Source organism: Numenius arquata, chromosome 14 (genome assembly GCF_964106895.1).
Source record: "Numenius arquata chromosome 14, bNumArq3.hap1.1, whole genome shotgun sequence".
NCBI classification, from domain to species: domain Eukaryota; kingdom Metazoa; phylum Chordata; class Aves; order Charadriiformes; family Scolopacidae; genus Numenius; species Numenius arquata.
Window position 1 is genome coordinate 10,837,236 of NC_133589.1, and position 21,433 is coordinate 10,858,668.

Below are 21,433 nucleotides of genomic sequence, written 5' to 3' on the forward strand. Positions count from 1 at the left end.
CAATTTAAAATGAATATGTTTCAGTAGAAGCATGCATCCTTGGCTGTACCATAAGACATGGTCTTATGCGGAGTTCCAGATTTTCAGGTTGAAACTTTATTTCAAGATAGCTATATTTATTAGAAAGTGTAACAGATAAATGGAAGAATACCAAGGTGTATTTTGTGGCATTCGTTTTTTTCCCAATTTTTCCTGGATTTGAAGAAGCAAAAATCAATTTGATGAGACATCTTGATGGTGTTATTGTAAATGGCAAAATGATATTTGTAGGGACAAACATCTCAAGACACCTTTTTCTCCCTAAGAACCTACTTTGTAGAATTTGACTAAGGGCTGTAAAGACTGAAATGGTTGCAAGTACTTTCAGTTGAGGGGCCCGTACGTGGCTTTTTGTTAAGTCATTTTAGAGAAATTGTCTTTCATGTTGTACTTCACTATGTTTTTTAAAGAACGGGGGGCAACTACAAAATACACTTGCACTTGAATTTTCAGCTCATACACTTCTTGCTCTTCCTGTCCAATTATATTTTATTTTAAGGTGGTTAAGTATAGCTGTGTGAAGTAGTGAACTGATAGTTTCTTGTCAACTTCATTTCATAACTTCCTGCTTTAAATGTAGAGCAAGGAAGATAAATTCCGACCAGTGTGCTCTTCAAGGTCCCATCTTTTCATCGTCTTGTTACAGTTGATTATCCCGAGTTCCACACAGACAAGTGGTAATGTGCAGTAACATCTGTGAGTCAAGGCTAGCTAGTCTTTCCTCCTCAACCAGTTTGCTTATGAAAGAAATTAAATGTCAAGCTTTGAGGGGCATAAGATATTTTAATAAATGATGATTATGGTTTCAGGTGTACATTGAGTTGCTGTAGTAATTATCATTACCTCAACAGTACAAGTGGTCATAAAGATAGCAACACAACTAATATTAAAATTTGACAAAAAGGGACAGCAGTTTCAACCAGAGGCTATTAGTTTAAGAAATACTGTGGATACTCTAGTTAGAAATATTAATACGAAGCTTCGATCTTAACTGATGGAAAACATATTCATAGTAGCAGTTCATTACTTGAACTGTGATGCATTATGTACATGCTTTAATGAGAATTGTTGTGTTTTCAGATTTTTATTTAATTTCAATTATTAGAATTTCACATATTTTTTTTAAAAAATCTATCATTAATTGTACAATTCAACAGTGGCCATACTGTGAGATTTTAACTGTGAGGGAGAACAGTACTGATGTAAAAGCAATGGTACTACTTTTCAGGTGGTTTGGTTTTTTCCATCTTAATACACTGTTGTTACAGAAATACTTTATTACAGTATATTTTTATTCTACTTTGAGAAATGACATTTCAAGAATAGTTTATTTATAATCTCTTAGCCACTTATGCTAAAAACAGGAAGAGAAAACAAATTTCCTCTTCTGTCTCAGTTAATTGTTAACTTGATCCTGATAGTTCCTTAATCTCATCTCTTTTGTAAGTGTGTAAACAAATTCAGATTTTGTGGTTTTGTTTATTAAAAAAGTGCCAGCTATGAGGACCTGCACAGGAAAAGATTCAAAATCATAACCCCAGGTAATGTGTTCTGCCAGTAATGCCCAAGTCAGAATAAACACCATTATGCTATTTTGCTGCTATAAAAAAAAAAAAGAAAACAAAAAACCAAAAACAAAAAACCAAAAAACCAAAAACAACAACAACAAAAAAAACCCCACCAAAAACCCCAAACCAAACAAAAGAACCCCAACCCTGTTTCTTCTAGTAAATGTAATGTGCTGGGTGAGATAGATACAATTAATTTCGCAAAGAGCAAAGTTTTATTGAGAAGACAGCACATACAAGTAACCTATTTTCTCAATATGGGTACAATTTAGTATATGAAACATTGTGGTAAAAAATAAGGTCATTAACTCTAAGGAAGATTATTTGTTCAAGGAGATTTACTCAAGGAAATTTGCCAACATTATTTGTCAACAATTTGTAAACACCAATATGATGCACTGCATTGATGCTAACCTTTTTGAGGTATAGCTATATGATAGGTTGCAAAAAGACTATGTTTCTTTTTAGGGTTTTTTTTGCATTTGGCAATTTCATAATTCTTAACACAGCACGTGAATCAACGGACTACACTGGATTCAAGAATATTCTTTGATATCTGGACGTTGTGGCAAAAAAGTTTTGTTCATATATGTGTCTGTGAATTATTTCCTTGGAGCTTTTTTCTCACATAATAGATGTATCAGCATTCTCTCTTAGCTAGAGTAGATAGTTCTCTATGGGAATATGAGTGGGATTCTGGAAAAGCTTAGCTGTTGAGCAAAATAACTATATACCTCATCTATACTAGACAAACTGGGTTTTTAATGCATTTTTCTTCTGACATATCAGACTCTTCCTCTGCACTTAGAGCAGCAGTATTAAATTAATATAAAGATCATTCAGACAATGATAGAAGGAGCACGTTTTAGAAAGTATCATTGTTGATGATAGGCTATCATTTGAATTCTCAATGCCCTTTATTTTCTGAGAGTCATGACCTGGCAATGTTGGTGAATAAGAAAAAGCATCTAAAAGAAAATGCATTTCAATTCCACTGCATATTGCCATCTTCTCCAGTATTGTCCGTCCTTAATGGATTTTGAGCTTTGTCAACAGGAGATCTTGAACATGATGGACTCTGTGAAGTGTTTAGTATGTTACTCAGTTGTAACTTCTGTACTGTACCTACAATTATTCTATTCTGTTAGGTTTAATAATATTTTAGTTGAATAAGATTTTAATATTAAACACTGTAAATACATATAATAATTCTGATATATTTAATATGTGCTATATAGCACAAATGTGTTGCTGATTACATCTTTATTAATGAAAGAGTTAGCATTTACAGAGCATTGAGATATTAGTCATAGGACAGTGTTGTAGAGAGTAGTGATACCATAGTGCAGCAGAAAAAAAAAAAACAGTCTTAATATGCATAAAAATTCTGTAGGGTATTAGGTCTGTCTATTAGGAAGCAATGAAATATAAAATTAAAAAAATAATTATCTGGTCTTAAAAGAGTTTCTTCTCACTGTAAAATTAAATGACCACACTTCATTGTGAAAATGAAAAATCCCATAGAGGTTATGTCTGATTAGGTATCCTATAGATGGAAATTACAGGGTCAGTTCTAATTAATCACTTTCAAGGTCTGATTTAGGTCCTAGAATTTGATTATAGTGAACAGACAATAAAATTAATGTCTCTAAGACTGAATCCACTGATTAATCCACTAAAATCTTTGCTGTGAGGTTGTTACTTTGGGGATTTCTCACTTCCAAGTGCAGTGATTTCATACAATCAGGCACAGATCTGATGAGGCAAAACATCTTAACTGATCTGTGTGAAATAGCCTGGCACTCTTACAAAGAAAGAAATTAGTTTTGTTCTGAAACTCAGATACAGTTAACAGTTTGCAGTAAAATAATGTGAATCGGTTTGCTAGCATTTCTCTTCATTATTATATCAAATGCTAGTGGTTAATCATGGAAATGTAATTTGTTTTGATTCCTTATGCTGTGAACTGTCATTAATGTATTCTTTCTGTTGTCAGTCTCTATCATTCGTAATCTTGGTTTGTGTATTTTTCAATTTTAACGATGCATTAGCTCAGTCACAGGTTTGGTCAAATAGTTTCCTTTACAGTCCATTTTCATGTTTTAATGTAAAAAAGAGATTCTGGCTCTGCTAATTTGTCTGTTTACATGCTGAATAACAAATTCTTTGTAATTATAAAATTGACATCACAAGTTAAATTTTCCAGTCCATGCAGAGCAAAACCTACATCAAGATTTGGCACCACTGAATTAGATTGCTACATCTGCTAGCTGGTGAAGGCCTGGCTCTTAATACTTACTTAAATTAACATTTATTTGCACTCATGATTGGTACGTTACAGATAAATAAAACAAGTACACTTGTGTTTTAATCACATTTTTATAAATCTATCTGAAAAATATCATGCATATTAGGAAATACATATTTAAGAACGGGAGGGATTTTTGGCAACAAGCATCACAATTCTTTGGACCATATAATTGAGTCTTTCATAAAATAGGTTATATGATTTCAAGTACATAAAAAGCTAAAAGCTGTAAAAAGTTGTGAATAGAACTACACTAAAATATTGTGATGTTCCATTTTTCTGTCTCTGTGGTTTCTGTATCAAACATCTTCATTTTTAGAAGATAAAGATTTTCTTCCCATCACCGTCATAATGGGCACAATCTGAAATACAAGAAAAATAACTTTTTTTTTTTTTTACTGTGAAGGTGATGAAACATTCCAGCAGGTTGCCCAGAGGTTGTGGATACTCAATCCTTGGAGATATTAAAGACTTGACAGGACATACTATGTCCACTATACTTGGGCAACGTTGTGCAGAGGGATTGGATAGGCAATCTCCTCGGGTGCCTTCCAACCTCAAATACTCTATAAATCTATGATTTCCCAAAATCTGAACGTGCAATTTAAACTTGAGTTGTGTTTTACGTAAATCCTGCACAAAGAAGCATTAGCTAAATATACAGCTGGCTAAACAGATGTTATATGTGAACAAAAAAAAAAGCCTAAACAGTGTGAAACTAGTAAAAAATGTTTGTAGGTATGCAATGCTATTCAAATAAGAATACTGCTACTTTATTGACTCTTTTGTTTCAGCAATGCAAATGTTTGGATTAAAATATATGCAAGAATGGTATAAACAGAATTTTGTGAATATTTTCACAGATTACTGTGCTGAGTATTTTTTAATTTCATTTTCTAGGCCACAGCTACATGTTACAACAGTTTCTAGATAACTATTAATTATACATTCTGCTGAGCTGCAGAGGTGGACATTTGTTCTCTTGTGGTAGCTGCTTGAATGTACGTTTTAAAGAAAGCAGAGAATCTGCTCAGTAAGTCATCAGAAAAAGAAGTTAAAGCAGATTCTGAGAAACTGATGTCTGCAGGATGTGTTTGAACACAAGAGGAGTCATCAGTTCTCCGTGATGATTAGAGGATTGTAATGTTCAAATAAAAAATGTCTTCATCTCACTGGATGACATTACTGTCAACATTTGGTAGCAGAAGTTGTGTTCTTAGGTGTTTTGTGTCAGTTGTCTTTGAGTCACCAAGTTAAAATGGTAGTGAAAAATTCACTGTTTCTACTTCTCTTTCTCATTTTGTAAATGATTCCTCCTTCCTGGAAGGTAAAGTTATGAGAAGCATGGTAGAGAAATACAGGTACCGACAGGCAAATTTCAGTACGAACTAATCAGCCACTCAAAAAAAAAAAAAAAAAAAAAAAATTGCCATGGAAATATTCTTCTAAGATTTATTTATCCCTGAACAGTATGTAAACCCAAGTATCTGCTTTTGGTCTTGCAGGCCACAAACTTAAAATGATGTGGAAGAATAGATGCTTGTTGTTAGTGGGTTGAAGAATTTTGGGTTGGTTTGGATTTGGGTTTTTTCTTATCTCTATTTCAGTTGCAATTGTCAGTGTGTCACTGAGAACATTTAAATGCGTGTATTAAAGGCATGAGAGGTAAAAAGAATGCTGACCTCTATACAGTACCGTTGCTGGTATTAAAATGTTGCTTTCAAGCATAAATGAAATAACTCTTTTAAGAAAATTACTGTGAGGTTCCTATGGATGTTGTATCTCTGTGCGTTTTAAAGAAATAGAAAATTGACCCTTTCAAAGTTATTTTCAAAATATTTTAGAGGGATAAAAACATTTGCTTAGACTTAAAGTTAACTACAAACTAGTCTATCAGTTGTATTTCATTGAATAGCTTCATCTCTCAACAAGAGGAATAGTTTACACCAGAGATGGGCACTGTTTAAGTATAAAGAATGAACTAAAACCTTTCCACAGAAACATTTGTGGAATATTATTTTAAAATAAGATCTTTGAACGCATAGGCATTAATATATTTATATATAAAGGTAGAGGAGAAAAACTATTTAAAACAGTGCTTTTACTGTGTTCTTGGCCAGTGACAGTATTGAGATGAGGTTTTCATGAACTAATAAAAATTTTAAAGGAATTTTAGGTTTATAAATTTCTCCGTTTGCAGGACTTGAAATCTCAATCTCAAATGAGGTGAAAAATGTTTTTGTAATCTTATTCTGCTCATGTCATGTTCTAATGTCCTCTGCCTCATTGTATGATTTATAGGAAGTCAGTTTTACAGCTACAGAGAGGTTTCTAAAATATTCTAAATATTTTCTCCCTTTAGGACTTGCTTAGCTGGACTGATAGTACTGTATTTATAGCAGCACTATAGCTCTTATTTAACTAGTCTTTCTGGATGAAAAGCTACAAAAGATAATTCTATGAAAAAAAATTCTAAAGTACGTTTCTTTAGCATGTAAACAAAATAGCAGAAATTATAGCTAATACAGAATTTATGCATTGAATGAATGAATTTCACTGAATTTCACTGAATTTTTTTTTAGAGTTGGAAGGGACCATATAGATCATCTAGTCCAACTCCCCTGCTGAAGCAGGATTGCTTAGAGAATGGGAATCCCTCCTCTTATTTGAATTCCATACTATCTATATGTAACAGAAATAAGCAAAAGCCTACACACATACAAACATCTGTATTAACCCAGCAGTGAATGTTTTTGGTTTATAATTTTATTCTGCAGAAGAAGTTAGCTTGGAATATTTTCAGGTGTTGATATGACTATTTATACGGGAGTGCTGAATACTCATTGAGATGATTCCTTTGACATCCGTGTAATTAGGGTATGATTATATATTAAGCACTGCATCAGTTATATATGTAGGATGTGTGGTGTTTAGTTATATATGTGTTTTGGAAAATAGCAGTTAACATAAGTTTTATACTGAAGTTTTTTTGGGCACATTCTATAACATGTGTTGGGTTTGCTGGTGCAGCCCAGAAGTTCTTGGAGCAATTGGAAATGAGACCAAAATTGTCCTGTCCATTCAATTTGCAGTGTATGTGGTGCCTTTGTTCTGCTGTTAGTACATTATTAGATAAACAATAAGATTAAAAGCAAACAAATACACAGTCCCTGAAATACTGTAAAACTATATTGATGCTAAGTAAGGAAGTTATAAATGCAATTTTGAATAGATTAATTTCTCAAAAAATGAGTTGGTGATGGCATGACACTTCTTAAAGCTCTTAAGCATATAGCATATAGCTGTGCCTTCTAATAGAATAAATGACAATATTCAGTTAATGCATTCTAAAGTACTGTGGCTAGTGGCCAGATTTTTACCTGATTGTATCCGTTGAAGTGGCAGCTTGTGTTACCAACTTGGCACTAAATGACTTTAGTTTCTCTTTAACAGATCTTGGTAAAGTTCTACAACAGTAAGTAAGCACTGTGATAAAGAGGAATATAATTTACATGAACAAACTGGGAATAGTATTTGCTTAAATATGTGACTTCTAATTAGTAAAGCACCTCCTAATGCCAGAAACATGCTAATGAAACTAATTTATTGCTATGTTAATTGATTGATCTACTTATAAAACTATGTAGAGACATTTCACAATATTTATCTTTCAATAGAACTGTGTTGCCAAGCACTGATGATTGTTGAAGTAAAAATATCTTAGATATCTAAAATTTGATTAGCATGTTGAGATAATGCACGATGTTCCATTGCAAAAATGTACTATTCTTCTGTGGAATTTTTGCTGATGGTAGAATTAAAATATTTGGAGTGGATTGTTCTTAACAAACATATAGTTGTCTCACTGTTATTCTTGGTTTCTGCATTCCTCACTTTGTAACTGACAGTTTTGTTTTTAGTCTCTTATAACGTATGAGGCTTGACATCAAAACTTAAAAAAAGCATGAAGCCTGTTTTGATCTAACTGAAGTGTGAAGAAGTAGGGCAAAGATTGCTTGGTCAAAGTATATGAGAATTCATACTTTAGTCTTTTTTCCTTCTACAAGAATTGTATTATGATGTTACATTGTCTTTTATTTTGTGTTTTGGCACATATCGATGTTGAAGATGTGTATTACATGACATTCTACAAATGTATTAAATTTTCCTTTTCCTGCTCTGAGTAGTTGAGAGGGTTTATGAATGTTAGAGGAAAATGAGGAAGGAAAAAAATATAGCAGGGGGAGTGGAAACAGGGATGAAGAGGGCAAGAACAAACAGGGAGAGACACAGGATGCTTAATGGTAAAAGGAAGATGGGTTGACTATAGTAAGGAATTTTGGAGAAATCCTGGTACTTGAGGCTTACTAGAAGCACTTGGCTTTGTAAAGCTAGTGTTATTCAAACAAATGAACATGATGTTATGGTTGTAGTTTTTGGTTTTACAAGTGATCCGTCTGGGATTTGACAAGTTATTTGTTAAATAATTAAAACCTTGGTCCTGGCTTTAAAGTATAGGACACTTAAAACTTGAATAGTCATTGGAAAAGCATGTTGAGTCTGTCAGATAGCATTTGTGGCAACCCTGCTACTCCTTTCTATGTCATAAAGAACTGTCCTGCATCCTCCTATTTTGTTCAGACCTAAGGTTTGCAAAATTATTTCATACTCTATTACCACTGGTTAGTCTTTTTAAAGGTCTGAATCAATGCTAAAATCTGTAAATTGAGCTAGGAAGAAACAATTACCTGTGGAAGATGATTGCCTCCATAGTGCAAACTATAGAATAGTTTTATTCTTTTGTGTGTGAAAGACACTGCAGAAGAGTTAAGCAAGCTTTGTTTTAACTTGAGTTCAAAATTGACCAAATCTTAGTTTATCTTTGAGGATTTTTCCAGCACACTTATGTCAGTTAAGAGTGTCTGTATGGAAAAACACTCCCTTGAAATAGTTATGGAAGATGCTACCTAAGCTGGGAAGAATAATGTATCTGTACTAGCAAGAAATTTTATTAGCTCTCCTCTCTTTTGATCCCAAGGGGCAGTTTGCAGTACAGAGATGCCATTAAAGGTATTATAGAGATAAAAGCTCCTTAATCTAATTTGTGATCAGAGCAATGATATATCCAAATTTGTGTTCATGTTCCTGGTGTTTACCCCCTCCTCTGCCCTGGCTACAGAGTGGCATTCTCTAACTATTCCACGTTTAACAGAATTGACATTTTCTCCATCAATGTTTTTTCAGTGTGCGATTTTCTTTTGATAACCATTCTGAGTAAATATATACATTCCAGCCAAAAAGTTTTCAGTCTGTGCTGTCCTAATTTCAGGATAGTTATCGTGGCGATACTATTAGCAGCATTCACAGTCTTCAGACAGTTGCTGTAGGTGGAGATAGATTCCAAATACCCATCAGCACTCAAGATGACTTCAACTTGATTCTGCTGTTAGTAGTTTTACAGGTTAGCAGTCAAGTAACTACTGGCTAGAGCTTAAGTGACAATTTTTAATCGGGAAGAATATTATGCAGAGTTCCTAATGATTTACGGGAGGCACATAAAATGATCAGCGAGATCTCCTTTACATACAAATGTTGCAATCCTTTAAATTTCAGATCAAAATTTAAGCAAAGTGAAAATTTGGATGTTTTGATATTTTAAAAGCTATTTTTTGAAGTTATTAACCTTTTTCACAGTTGTTAAAGTTAAAAGGACTAGAAACTCTGTTTGGTTTTCTTAGTTCTTTATTCCTCTCAGCTGCATTTCTGTAAGTTGTATTTCTTTTTGCAGCAGTTGGTCTTATTAAGAGAGTGCCTAATGTGAATAGGTTTTATTCAGGTGAAAGAATCTGTTCATGTGCACGTCTGACTCCTGCCCACCCGTTTTCTCACTCTTGCTCATACTTACTTGCTCTCACTTGCATTTTCTCAGTCTTTCACTTTTAAGGCAGTACTGAGCCAGAAGTCTTTCAGTATTCAGTATAAGTACAATTGAAAATATTTTCTCCTGCAGATTATGGGTAATAGTGAAAGTATTACAGAAACACATCCTTGTTAAACTCACCCTAGTGAAACACCTCAGTGTTTTATTGTTCCAAGACTAAGACACCTCAAAGAAAAGGTGTTTGTCACTTGTTTGCCTTGTTGTGATGCTCGATAAAACTGGTATGTCATACAGCAGCTCCATAATACCATAGGGTTTTAGGTATTGTATTTATTGCCTCATTATTGAGTCTTGCCATTAAAAAAAAAAAAAAATCAACGTAACTTTCAAATAGTATGACTCTTACACCAATTACCATCTCAGTAAAGACAGTGAGACTTGCTCTGCAAAGTTAATTGCTATGAATTGTTCAACAGCCCTCACAAATAGGTATTTATGAGCATATTTCCATCAAGTAGATTTTTGTCATGCTTCTTTGTATTCAAAGTGACCTTTATAGTGCTTACGAGAAGAGTAATTTTGTGTATACTGTAATAGAATTGAATACTCTCCGTTCTCTATTGGAAGCATTTAGGGGCTTGTGATTTTTTACAGTTGCCTCAGAATAAACTCTTGTTTAATGCTGCCTGAGAAAATAAGAATGTTAAAACAGGCAATACTGATATTTTGCGTTTAAAATAGTTGAAACAAATGAGGGAGAGGGATGTGGAATGGTATTTCTTTTACATGTGTGGAAATGTACAAGAAATGTTCTCCATTGCATGGTTTAAAAGAATGGGGGAAAAATTTAAAGCAAGTAGATTGACAGTAACAGTCAAAAAGCACTTTATACATTGCTGCTGGTAGCTAATTGGTATATATCGGTTTCCTTTATGAACACACAACTTATAAAGGTCTGAAACAAATGGAGATTATGTTGAACAAAGCCATGTTCAATGTTACAGGAAACTTCAGTGCTGTACAAAATGAGCTTTTAACTGTGCTGTGCATTTTCTGATGGGTCTATTTCCATCTGTCTTTTGCAAATAATAAAAAAGGCTCTAAGAGTTAGTGAAAATGCCCAGTTGCCTACCATGAAAATATGAAATTACCAATTTACATAATATTTTTTCATTTAACACCTTTATAACGTGCAGCAATAGTTTAATGTCACTTCGCCATTATCACTTTATTACTCTTGATTATGCCTGGTTCCCAGTTTGTACAAGGTAATTGTTTTGCATAACCATTTTTCTTAGTCTAGGCAACTTGGGTCGGGATGGGATGCTGGTCAGTTTATCTAAGGAACTGGTTGGATCAAGATACTTTTAAATGTTTTTTTGATTGGGCCACAGGAATTGTGTCATCACTTTCTGTCATTTTCCCTCCCAGTTAAGAACAGGCTTAGTACTGAAAGATCATTCTGAGAGAAGAGTTGTCGTTCTCAGTAGCATTTATTTCTTCCTTTTTGTCTTGCTCTTTTAGTGCTTGTTAATAAACTCAGCAAGTCTTTAGCAAGAGACAGGTTTTCTGAACTGTGCAGTTTATGTCCGTAAGATGCTTAACTTGTAGAAGTGCAAGAAGTGGTTAAGGTTTTTCTCATAAAAGAACATACAGCCAGTTAAAGTTTTGTGTCATTACAGCAGTGATCCTGTTTCCTTGGTAACAAGCAAGTCACATGCATTCCCTTGTTAAAAAGTAAGCTCTTTATATATTCAGGCATTTCTGTTCTGTAGCAGGTGTTTCTGAAATTGGTAGCAAAGAATGGGCTCTAGAGCCAGCAAAGAAAGTTTCAATTTTGAGGCTGGGCAAAACAGGGAGAATACAATTGTAATTCTCTTCTTTACTTTGCAAGTAACATAAAATTAAACCAGAAAAGAGACTTGCAAAAATATTTTAATCTCTGCCATCCCTGTTTTCCTGTCTTTCAGTGCTCAGTTCTTATTTTAAATTCACATTTCGGTCAATGAGGTAGTAGTATAACAACAAAATGTAATGCAGAGTACTCAAAAGTATAGGTTGATTTACACCAATAAAGTAAAATCTTTAATACGTTTTGGAATTAAATCAAAACAGCTGAGATTGTAAATTATCTTGAATAAAAACAAGTTAGTTGGAAGACTGATGCATTTGAGCATCAGTTCTTGATATCCAGCAATGCATAGTCACAGATAGGAAAAATGTTATGAATTAGGAAAGGAGTGTTTGTGTCTCACTTCTGCAAGTGACTGTGACTCGTAAGACTCTCCGCTACCTTCCCCGCGTTTGAAAATTCTTGCTTCTATGGCACCTATCTTTTTTTGATTCCTGTGGTTGGAAAGTCTAGTTGTTCCTTGAAGGTCAGGTTGGGTTTTTTCTCAGTTCTGGTGGCACCAGTGACAAAGGAGCCCCATTCCTTTGAAGTCCAGTTGTAAAAAAACTCAATTAGCTCTCTATTTTCTCTGCTGGTATTTTTACAGCAAACATTAGCCTGATAACTGAGAATGAAGCTGCTTAAGACTATAAATTGTAAAATGTAAGATATTACTACCATGCATTCCCAAATGTATTTTATTCAGATGTGAAGTCAATTGGTAGAGCAAGACATATATCTAAAATAAATGTGGACATCACTTGTCATTTTAGTAGAAAGCGATAACTAGTAAGTTTTTAGAGACCCAGCCATGGCGCTGAAGGAATATATGAATCCCTTTGCAGAGTTCTATAGCTTAGGGTCTGAATGTGAATCAACTTTTTCTATTGCCCATCAACAAAACCACATCATAAGTGTACTTACTGCGTATTCCCCTAACCTGGAAGTATTTGCCCAGGTGGATTTGGTGGATTTGGAGAGAGGAATCTTTCACCATAATTCAGGATGTCTAGATGTAAAATTCCCCCCTCTTTTTTTTTTTTTTTTTTTTTTTTTTTTCATACTAGGGATGTGGAAAATGCACAAGCAGCTGTCTTCTGTAACTTCATTGTCTGCATACTATTAAATCAAATTTTACTCATGTAAGCATTCAATAGATTCTGAGGTAATTTATATGCTGATTTCTTTTTTCTCATACAGCAGTATATATACACAACTCATCCTGAAACCTTAGAATCATAGAATCCCTATCCATATTTCCTCAATAAGAAACATTTTCCTTGTGCAGTGCTAAAACTATGTTGTCTCTCTTTATTGGTATCAGTATACTACAACTGGATATATACAATTATGAAATGTGCATGTGTGGGGCATCTTTGCATCCTCACAAAAGTAAATCTAGATGGCAATTTTAATCCTATTTAAAATACAGACATTTGTGATATCATCTGTATCAGGCCAGCGTGCTCATTCTGTAGGCCTAAGGTATGAAGGCTATGGAAAACTACAGAAAACTGAAACACTTGCTTAGGTAAGGTAATGAGCGACTCTTCCAGATGTGATATTATAGCTAATTCTGACCGTATTTGTATCTCTGATTCATTGCGGTGTTCTGTTAGTCTTTTAGTTGTGTGTGTGTGCACCGCTCAGTCTGTGCACATTGTGTAGCTCAGCCAGGCTTGCCCAGAGCCTCAAAGTCTGCCTGCCAACTCAATTTACCAGTCTCTCTTTTTGAAATTAAGTCTCACTGAGAGTTTGAGATAGGTGTGTTCTGAGTTCAGCAGGCTCTGCAGTGGGTTAATATGTTATTTGTATTGTGTTTGTCTCCAGATGGAATGCCATAGTGTCATACTTAAATCTTGGATAAAACAAATGCATGTTTTAGTTCTCATACAAAATGATATTCAAGAGTTGCAAAGTAAAACCATGAAAATAGTAAAACACAAAACAATGTACATTAGACTACTTTCCGTTAACCTCCTAGTCTGCATCTGATTACTAACAGTAGTAAAAAAACTGACATTTGAAATTTTTACATTTGAAAGAGATTGACATCTCTACTGGATTGTTAAAAACTTCTCGTGTAAGCACATAGAGCATGTTTCTACTTGAATAGCTAAGAAATCTTAGAGGGCATTTCCTTTCTTCTTTCACTTCAAATAACAATAATTATCAAAGTTTCAGATTTTTTTTTGTTCATTAACAAGTATGCATGATTTGTAAAGGAAGCTAAGTCTAATACTCTTGTTTGCAATCATCTAGTTATTTCTTTTTAAAATGTAAAACAGTTTCTGGCATGATTACTTGAGTAGGTTTCTTTAAAAAAAAATTGCTCCAATAATACACTTAATTTAATGAAGAAGGGTTTATTTTCTATCTATTTTCCTAAATTCTCTAGTAAATCAGACTAGACATGTCTGGACACTTTATTTCCTAGTTATCCTCTCTGTCCATAACAATTTGCCCTATTATTCTGCTGGAACTCACTTTTCCAGAGTTGGAGAACACAGAGGAGTTTGCAACTCAAACAATCAATAGTTGAGAATGTACTAAAGCATTGGGGTTGTAAGCAAGTGCAGATGCCTCAATGTTTTTGCTGTCCCTACTGTACGATGGTGTCTGCCTTCCAATATCTGGGAGCTCTCATGCTTTAAACTACCAGAGCTGTATCTTTCTGTCCCTTTTCAATCAAAGTCCTAAATACTAATATATTTTTTTTAAAATGGGCACAGAATTTTCAATACAAAAGGTCCAAAACCATATAGAATATTAAGTTACATCCACATACATATTTTTATATTGTATCCAAGTCATCAAAGAGCACCAGACTGGCCAAAAAAATCAAAGTGAATATTTTTATTTGATATGAAGATAATTTTTTCTCGGTATAATTACCTCCTGGTTAGTAGAATCTGATATCAGACTTCATGACAATTATAAACCTAAAGCATTGATATCCACTTAATTACCCTTGTTTGCCTTGACAGTAATATTGTCAAAGAATACAAGAACACCCTTGCGCAAATCTTCATGAATTCCCTGTAATGAAATTGTGACTTTGAAAGCTTACTTTTTGGCCTAATAAATCCCGCAAAACAGTTTGTAATATTTATTCTACAGCTGCACTTATACTAGCTGATCTATAATTGCTTGTTAACTTTCTCTTTATGGTGATTATTTTAAGGAAATTTGCCAGCTTTAGGTATTCATAGTCAAATATCAGCATATGTAGCTGGGGATTGCATAACAGCTAGTTCAGGAGATATATTTTGGAGACCTTATAGGTAGGGGAAGGGACCCATCTGCAGATCTCTCACAGAAAATAAGTGTACCACCATAAAGTGTTTTGGAAACTATTCATATAAACATGTTGTTTTGTAAGAAGCCATCTGGTCAGTCAGAGCAATCTGTGTGCAAGTGCAGATGGATATGAGAGCTCTGGGATCCATAACCCTTAGTTACCATTCATGATCTTCAAAACAATGCCTTAGAGGAGACCCCTTTTGATGATGTATTATTCCACTGTGTACAATGATAGCTCAAATGCTCCAAAATCTGATCTCTTTTTTGGAATAGCAGAGTACTGGAAAAGCCCATGACGTTTCCAGGAAGAGAAATTTTCAAAGTTACATTCTGCACACAGCTGAAAGCAGATTTCAGGTAGGTAGTGTAGTATGAGGGCTTTCAGTAGATGGGATTGTGTACTTTCTTTATGGACAAGTTCTCATAGCCCAAATCACTTTCACTGATTTTTTTTTTTTTTTTTTTTAAATTAGAATTTGAAAAGTACAACTGAAGAGGGAAGTATTTATTTAAATATATGTTCACAGGATGAATAGAAACTGATTAATGGAACTGAAAAAACCAAACCAAATAATCTCTTATTTTATAATATATTTATATTGTATTTATAATACATTTGGAAGTTGCATACTGTGCAACCGTGGCACTTCAAGAGGTTTTTAAAGCCATAGTATTCCAAGGAAGGGTGAGGTTATTTCTACTCCCGACTTTCTTTGATGTGTTGAAAGGAACTGAAGGGCTTCTGACTTACTTTAACCATTCTGCATGCCAAAATACATCACTGAAAACTACACTAACCTGGCCTTCGTGATATGACCTGGACAGAACTCAGCCTGGAGATCCATGAGAAGTCAAATCTCTCCTTAGAAAAATACTTTATAGAATCATAAAACTGATAGACACAGTTTACAAGAGAGAACTCCAGTGGCTTAAATTCAGAGTTCAAGAGAAAGTATTTGACTGCCATTTTCAGCTTGAATTCTATTAAAAGGGAAGCTTGATTAAGATATTTGCCAACAATGCAGACCATCTAAAAAATCACTTTTATTCCAAGACTTTCTATAATGTGGAAGAACGGAAGAAATCACAGACCAGTAAGATTGCATTTGATATAGAAAGGCAGCACGCTCCAGTAGGAGCATGATTTACTGGATTTATTGTTTAGGAGCCAGGGTCTGAGTAACATGACCTAACAAGTTAGTTGTGTCTCCTTTTAGTCAGAGCAATAGACCTGTGTTCTCTCTTCAGTTCCCAAACACCCGTTGCCTTGTCACCAAATTGTCTGATACTCTGTGAAATTGAAAACAGTATTTTTTCAAGATATCTGATGCAGAAAAACAAGGAACGATTTCTGTCAGTCACCGCGTGCTCTCATTTCCTACTGATGAGAGTCACAGTGGGGCAGAGCAAGCATCGGTCAAGTGCTGTTTATGTTCTGTAACTCGTAGATCAGACCCTTGTGCAGAAGTAATCACTCTAGATTAAGGGAAGGGCCCTTTTAATATTGGGTGGTTCTCTGTGACATTTGCAAACATATTTGGCACAGGATGGCATTTGCAAACAGTTTTGGCGTAGTGTATTTATGTAATCCATTGTCAGAAATATCGCAAGCTAAGCTCTCAAACATGAGTTTATGATGTTTGCTACAGATCTCCTGAAATGTCAATGTCTCAGTTCAATTGCCCTTGAGGAATCTATTAAGGAGGAGAGGAAAAAAAAAAAAAGCATTAGTATTGAAAATACATTATTCTTTAAATCGGAATGTGTGTGTGTAAATATACCCCCATATGTAAATTTTACATAATTATAGAATGGCAGGTTTTTAAAAAAACTAATTTGCTGATGAAACAACATGATTTTAATTTTTTTTTTCTCATGTAATTGTTAGTTCTTATTTCACTGGGAATAAAACCAAAGATTAAGTTTAATTACTTTTCCACAGTGGAAAAGATATTGAGGAGTGAAAGAGGCTTTGCTGAGAGATGATATAAGCTTTATTCCTTTCTCTTAGCATATGAAACAGTATGGAATACTCTTGAAAATGTGGTTTAGAAAAATCTGTTTATACGTCTTATATTGCAGTCTTCCAGTGCTTGAAATTCATACTCCTTTCTGTGCAACACTGACAGTAATGGATAAATGGATGCATCCATTCAAATACATGAAGCAAATCGTCTTCATAAGGGAGGTATCTTTGTATTTGTGCATGTACTTGGCTTTAATCCAGACCGTAACAAGTTTGTTTATGCCTAACTGCACAGTTTTTCAAAAGGAGGTGGGTTATTTCTTTTCCTCATTTGAAGTTGCATTGAAAAATATTTCAGCAGGCATCAGTTTCTCATGTGAAAACAGCATGAATTAGCTACAGGCCATCACTGAAATTCAAAACATCCTACAGAAGCTTTGTTCCTGCCTTTGTTAATCTGCCAGTTATAAACATAGTCCATTCAATTCTGTTGTATTTCAGATGCTATTTTAGTGTTGTATTTTTAAGATGTTTGGCACTTCTGTGGTGATAGCGGAATCCATGAACAGTTAGCTGAAGGATTCTAGAATAACTTGGTGTAATTACAGGCACTCTTCTATTAATAACAGAAATTAGTGGTATTCATACATACTTCCATGCCGTATCACTTCATCTCATTAACAAATGGGTAAAGAAAGTGATTGTTGCTAGTTTTTTAGGAATATTCTTTAGACTGCTTCAGAGGTCTCCAAATACATTCTCTGTAGGTACAAATTAGGCCAAATGTCAGTTCCGAAATGCAAAATGACCTGAACTGTTGAGGTCTATGCAGAAATGGTAGAAGTAGCTTTATCACACAGCCCCGGTTCAACTGCAGCATGCAGAGATTGCACATATATCCTCTCCAGCTTCTTCCACTTACTGTTTCAGTATGGCCCTGACCCAGGGACAACATGACTGGAGTACTTTGCATATTTACAACGTCGGTCTAAGTATAACATCAGGCTATTCTTGTCTATGATGATGTGGTCAGAATGGCTGCACATTTCCTTATGCAGATCTGCTTTATAGTGAAACAGGCTTCTTCAGTTTACTCTTGCTGAAATAACCCAATTTTAGACAGAAATTACAGGAAGGATTTGTACTGGGACGGCTGATGTCACCATCTTCAAGAGCAGACCACAGTCATTTTTCTTCAAATCTTCACATATTAATTACACAGGCCCCCAGAGTTTGATTATACCAATAGCAGTATGAAGGTTTGTTTTTAGATTAAGATTTTAAAAGTGTGACACCGTTACAGTTAATATTAAGAGTTCGATAAAATGCATGATATGTGGTAAGAAGGAGAACCACTAATGCGTGGGTCTGCAGGGATTGCTGTTCACTGTAGAAAGTGTTAGAAATCTGTGCCTTGTAAACAGCTTGCATAAAATTGCTTAATTTTGCAACTGCAAAATGAGCCAAAGAGGCTGTTTCTTACTAGTCCATGTCTATTTTAACTCTGAAATCTTGTTTCTGCAATTTTATTCTAACCTTTAAGAACTCACAAATTAATTCTTTATAAGAGATTTAATTTATTAGTCTTAATACAGTTTTTGGGTAAATCATAAATATACTGAACAGCTGTGAATGTCTGGCTCCGTTAAAAATCTTTCAGCAGAAGACTCCTACAGATTAAAAGAGAGAAATCCCAAAGCATTAGCTATTGAGAATAGCTAGGTATGACCAAAGGGAAATAAAATGGGGCTGGTTTGCATTGTCAGGCAGACTGAATATTTTATCATATTTTTACTGTTAGTGCTACAGCTGAGTCAAATGCATCTAAATCTTAAAGTCTCCAAGAAAATCCAGTGCCCAGCTTTTTCCCAGCACAGGGCAGCCGTATGTATTAAAAATGTTTCATGTCTAACTGTAGAGGTGGTGTTACTGCAGTCAAGTTGATGTATATTGCCTGTGCGCCTATGTAGGGCATAAATAGTCTTCCCATTGCATCAGCCTGGTCCTTTGCTTTTCAGGCCTGTACAGTTATATCGTAAGGAGGAACTGTAGGCACATGCTGTATATGGTGCCTATAGAAAAGCCTTCTAAGACTTCTCAGTTGCTGCTTGCAAAGCAGAACTACCCTAACAAAGATAAAATCATCGTATTGCCTTCTGGTACTGTATATACTCATGTGTAATATTGACCTCGACATACAGATGTTTCATTAATCCATTTCTAAACCAGGCAAAGTGATACCTCAGCAGCTTTTCCAGTTACCGTTTGGTTCGAAATTTACTCAAAGCCATAACATGTCCTCTATCAAGGTTGGCTAGTCTTCCTAACACCAAAATCTTCATGTGGCCAAAAGCCACAAAACTGAGAGACAAGGAGAGGAGGAACTTCCCGGGAAGTTCACAGGTGAAAGGTGAAAGTGCCCTTCTTGTGATCCCATAACTTCTTTATGGGATAAAACTCAGCTCAGTTACAGAAGCAGATGCTTTGGCTTGCGGCATTTACAGGTTTATCTATGGAGCTGAGAACTGAGACATTCGGCTGCTCCCAAGCTGCTACTGCCCAGTTGCCAGGCATCAGCTCCAGTGCTGGAGTTGCACTTCAATGGCTGCCAGCAATAGGAGAGTCACAGCTGATCACCATTGTCCTGATTGTTTTTTCTTTAATACTCTGGCAAGGGCAAGGAGCAAGCTTATTGCAAGTTTTATTTATTTATTTTTATTTTTAATTCATTGGCAAAGTTGTGTCTGTATTAGAGAGGGACCAAGATGATATATGTTTTAAAGATTCTGAATTTGATGATATGTGGAAAACTGACCCCAAATTTCAGGAACTCATGGCCAGCAAAGTGCAGTGCATTTAACTCCCACTGGAGCTGGTAGCAAATTTTGCTTCCGCTTAGCCTCATTTGGAGGAGTCATAATTATAAAAAGGAGGAGCCTATATTTATCATTGCCATTTTCTTTCTTGCAGAGAAAATAACTGAAATCTGACTAAACAGAAAATATGAGTTTGACTGCCAATTACTCTGGTCTTCTTTTTGCTGGCCAACATGATGCTTGCGTACTTTCCCTCTAATCCATCAGGAATGTTGCACCCCAAGCTGGCTCCCTTAGTCACTTACCAGGCAATGTCATACCTTGTTTGATTAGCTTACCTTTCTGTGTTGGTTTATATGTAAACATTAGTCCTTGTGTTCATTACCAAGAACAAAGTCAGCATTTCCCTTGTTATTCTGTTGACAGTACTCAATTCTGTGCTATATTTACATATTTTCCCATCTTGATTACCTTTGTTTATTTGCAGAGTACAGGTTTAATTCCACTATGCCTCTACTCTCTCTGTAATTATGTTTCCAGGTGCAGACACACTATTTTCTATGTGCTAGCCAAATCTATTTGATTTTTGTTTTTATCTTAGAGAAGCTAAAAATAATAGGCTAAAATTAAGACCAATCTAAAAGCTCCCGAAGGTTGAGATTAAGACCTATATTTTTGAGGTGGTAGGTCACAGATCACTATTAGTATCAAGCTTATGGTTGGAGTGCAGTAAGTTGTCCTTAGTATTTAAAAAATAAAAACAAAAATCAAAAAGAGTGATTGCTATAAAGCACTGTTTTCCACCTTTTTTTTTGTTGCTAACATATTTTCTGGAAAAGAGTTATGATTCTGTAGCATTCTAGGAGCAGTTTTGAAGTCTGTTCATTTTTCACTTTCATAGCTATTGCTGTTAACATGACGCCCATTCAAATCTGGTTCTGCCCCTGAGAACGGTCATGTCAGCTCTCTTCTGCCTCGTTACATATGTTAATATCATGCTGTAATCTTCATGAGAAATGAAGATTCTTGAGAGAAGCAGCTGATACCTCTTAACTTGATGGAGCAATTAAAACTCAAGCACTAGCTTGGAAGATCAAAACAACATGTTTTGATCACAACTTTTCCTTATGATTCCATTTCCTTTTATGGTAATTTAAAAAAAAAGAGTTTTGTTATTAAAAATAAAATAATAATAGTAATTGTGCAGGTTGTTTCTTATGATGGGCAGTTTACTTGCAAAACTCAAAGCAAGGACAGCTAAGTTGCATTATTCCTATGGGAACTATTTAAACGGTGTTGAGAAGTGTAAATGCTTGTGGGCAGATGTTCTTGCCTCGCTGAATTTGGAGCAACAAAGAGTCAAGGAGTGTGGAGCTCCCAGCTCAGAACAAAAGCACCAGCAGCTGTTTGCTCCCTGAGCAAATGGAAGGGTAGGCGCAGGTTTCCAGAGGAGGAGACCGGTAACTGCGCTGCTTTACCCGTGAAGCTGAACTGTGTGGTGTCAGAGGTAATAAGTCAGATGTGATGAAGTACGGCAGGAATACACAACAGGTTTTTAATTGAAATCAGTCAGACTAAGTACAGTAGTGAGCTCAGGTAAATTATAGGGATGAACAGGTAGGAAGAAATGTTTTAAGCTTTCAGGTTTTTCTTCTCTGTGA

General features: G+C 35.0%; 1 protein-coding gene across 1 annotated transcript in view; it reads left to right on the forward strand.

Annotated features, from left to right (window-relative positions):
* The window catches only part of SNX29 (sorting nexin 29), a 125,739-nt gene that overhangs the window by 97,924 nt on the left and 6,382 nt on the right, over window positions 1–21,433 (forward strand). The window lies entirely within an intron of this gene.